The sequence below is a fragment of the Panthera uncia genome, chromosome F1 (genome assembly GCF_023721935.1).
Source record: "Panthera uncia isolate 11264 chromosome F1, Puncia_PCG_1.0, whole genome shotgun sequence".
In the NCBI taxonomy this organism is placed as follows: Eukaryota; Metazoa; Chordata; class Mammalia; order Carnivora; family Felidae; genus Panthera; species Panthera uncia.
In genome coordinates this window covers 66,549,781-66,553,137 of record NC_064813.1, presented here as the reverse complement: position 1 = coordinate 66,553,137, position 3,357 = coordinate 66,549,781, and the positions used below count along the sequence as shown (strand labels likewise).

The following is a 3,357-nucleotide window of genomic DNA, read 5'->3' as shown; positions in this document are numbered from 1 at the left end:
TGGACCCGGGCCAGTTGCACGGGGGGCGGGGGTAGCGCAGGAGGAGCCGCGGCTGGGGGGAAAGTTACCGGCTGGACTATTCGGTTTCCTGCGCCTCAGGAGCCGCGCTCCCTCTCCCGCGGCGGGGCTCGGCCGCAACGTCCCGGCGACACCGACTGGGCCCCCGTCCCTTCCTCCAGGCGCCGCTCCCGCCGCCACCCTTCCCAAGCCGGCCCAGGCCCCTAGAACCCGACAGCGAGGGTGGGTGACCGGGAGGCGCCCGCGCACCTGCCCCTCCACCGGGTGGGGGTCGCTACTGTGTAGTCGTGGAAGCTACTGGCAGCGCCGCTGACAGAGGGCTGCCATTCAAAGGGGTGGGGGGCGCCGCTTTCCATTCCCAGCTCTCGCTCTCTCCTCCCACCCCACCCCAAGTAAGAGAGCGACGTGTCCCGGCCAGAGCGGGGGGGAGGGGGGGGCGGGGGGGGCGGGAGTGGGGGGGCGGCGTGGGCAGCGGGTTGTGCCCGGACACGTGCCTGCCCAGGCGCCCCGGCCCTGCTGGTGTTTGGAGAGAGGGCGGGTCCCCTGCCCCCCGCCCCGCACAACCCCCACGTATCAAAGGGCGGCTGAGACGTGGTGAGACCTCGGGGCGCCCTGGGGGGGGGGGGGCAGGGAGCCCGGGTCCGGAGCAGGGGAGGGGCAGAGGCGCGGGTGCTAGCTGACCCACAGGAAACGAGCGCCGCTGACCTAGTTTGGGACACCGGAAGTGGGTGCTGAGGAGAGGGGGAGACCAGCAGGCTGTCCTGGCTTCCGGGCCAGGTGGAGGGCGTTCTTGAATTGACCCCCGCCCGACCGCCTCGCAGACCCCTAGCTGCGGCCGGGAATGGGAGTGAGTCAGCGCAGAGAGTCCCCCTTCCCCCAACTTATTCCTGGCGGAGGGAGGCAGTTGGTCAGGGCCAGGGGGAGCCAGGCTGAGCTGTGAGGGGTTAAACCAGGATGGGAACTCTGCTCCCTGAGGGTGCAGTGTGTAGGGGGGGGTGAGGCCTGGAGGATTACGGGGTTGCCTCCTGCTCCCCGGCACACACCGACTGGTTTGGTCACCCCTGTACCTGCCTGGCAGACCCGGCATGGAGTGGGCACCAGGCTGGGAGGGGAGAGCGGGTGCGAGGAGTGTGGTGCAGGGCTGGACAGGGACGTGGCTGTGACTGAGTCTGGGTGGCAGGGAGTGCTCCCTGTCACTGGTGGCTGGGGAGGAGAGCAGGGGGCTCCCCCTGGAGCAGCTGATGAAACCAGAAGAAATCTCCGCCGGTGCCTCCTGTCCCTGGCCCCCCGGGACCCCAGCTCCCCCAGCGCGCCTCTGTTACACGGTTGCCGCAGGCATGGTGCAGCCCGCCGCCGGCACCCCCAGACGCTGTCCCCTCCCTTGAGTCCCACACCCGCCCCCCAGCCTTGACACAGGGGTCAGAAAACGGTCACTGCCACCCGAAGGGGGCTCTGGGGAAGGAGGAGAGCGGTGCCCGCTAGGTTCAGGTGTCAGGGAGCGAGGCCTGCTCTGATAGGCACTCTCATCAGTACGAAGCTCTGGCTACTGTGGACCCCAGTGTCTGGGAGACAGGTGTTGACCTCTTGCTCCTTCCCCGTGGTGCCCCCTGGCACCCAGGGCCCCCAGCTCCTCCTTGGCCTAGTGCCCGCCCCGGGAGGGCGCGGCGGGCAGCGGGGGCTGGGCTAACAATGCACCATCAGGCCCTTTGTGTGCCTGCACTTGGCACCCTGGGGAAGGGTGGGGGAGGGGGCCCAGCGGGCATGGGGGGGGGGGGGGGAGCGCCTCTGGGGTGGGGACGGTGAAGGCTGGGGGAGAGAAGCAGAGAACGAAAGCAGGTGGGGAGGAAAGGGAAGTAGGTCAGATAGGGTGCTGGCCCCCCATTCCAAGCCAAGACGGAGCAGACCAGCCCCTGATCTTATGGCCGCCCAGATGGCACCATGCTGCCTGAGGCGCAGCCTAGGACTGGCCATTTGGGGTCAGAAGTCACTGCCCGGGGGACTGCCCGGATGGAGGAAGCCTGGCCTGGTACTGCCCCCTTCTTGGTGGCTGAGAGACGCAGTTCTGGTCAAGGCCAAGGCCCTAAGACCGGGTAGTAAATGGGCTCCAGGCAGGGCACTGCCCTCTGACGGAGCCTCTGGACCTGCTTCGGGGCTTCCTGCCTCCGGGCTGCTTGGTTCCTTGACCTTCTGAAAGTGAAGGCTCTCTGGCCACCAGGCCTTGGGGCCTATGCCTACTGCCTAGGGCTGAAGAGAAGAGTGGAGGGGGGGAGGAAGGTGGGGAGAGGAGATGGCTAGGACCCTGGCATGGGGTGTGTCGCTCTAGCCTCTTCCCCCTCCTTCTGCTGAGTAAACTCGTGAGTAAACTTGACGTTTTGCCCGGACAGTTTGAAGTTGCCTCGCTGCCCCCCCACCCCTAGTCCTGCCAACACACAGGCGGCCAAGCGCCAAGGCGGGCCTGGGGGACTGGGGGGAAGGGGTTAGAGCGACTGTCGTCCACTATCAAGGGCTTTGGAGGGGCAAGGAAGACCTCCCCCCCACCCCCGCCCCAGCCACACTCAGGTCTTGGCAAGAGTCTTAGCTGGGGCCTGTAAGCATCTATCTGGGAGCCTTGGGGAGCCCAGAGAACGCGGCCTCAAAACAGAGCCTCTGCCCACTTCTGACCTCCACCCGCTACTAAGGAAAGACACCCAGCTGACATCTGGCCCCTGAGTTGCCACCTTTAACGTTCAAGGCTGCCTGGCCCAGAGGGAAAGCTACATTTAGCAAATTCCACAGGGAAAGGAAGAGGGCTGCCCTCTCCACTGCATCCCTTGGTTGGGGTGGGCAGAGGCTGGTAGCCTTGGCGACTTAGCCCTCTCTTCGCCGAGGCCTCCCAGCTGCCATGGCCTTGGTCCTGGAAGGCAGCGTCCTCATTTGCCAGCGTGATTCCTTGACCTCACACCTGGACCTAACCCCACATGTACCTCCGCCCAGCACACTCCCCATCAGGCCTGGCCCTGACCTCCCCCATCCTCTTCCTCCGCCTCCTATCATCCCAGAACCAAGTCAGCCTTCAGATTTCTCCAGCCAGCAAATACCTGCGCCAGATCCAGAGGTTGAAAAGCGCCCCAGGCAAAAGAGGGCTTGTGGCAGGCAAATGGAGCCAGTGACCCCAACAAGCACACCAGCCAGCTATCAGTTGACATCACTAATTCCTCTTAGAGCCCCCAGGCCACCAGAATGGCAGGGGAAATGCTTTCCCAGTCCCTGCCAGGCTTCGGAGTCAGGCTCCACCAGGCCTTTGCTTTCGACCTCATGTCTCTGGCTTCAGTTTCCTTCCTGTTTCCCCCCCCCCCCCCC

General features: G+C 65.8%; 1 protein-coding gene across 2 annotated transcripts in view; it reads left to right on the top strand.

The window, feature by feature from the left end:
- The window catches only part of ZBTB7B (zinc finger and BTB domain containing 7B), a 14,898-nt gene that overhangs the window by 807 nt on the left and 10,734 nt on the right, over positions 1–3,357 (top strand). The gene's annotated exons all lie outside the window — the stretch shown is intronic.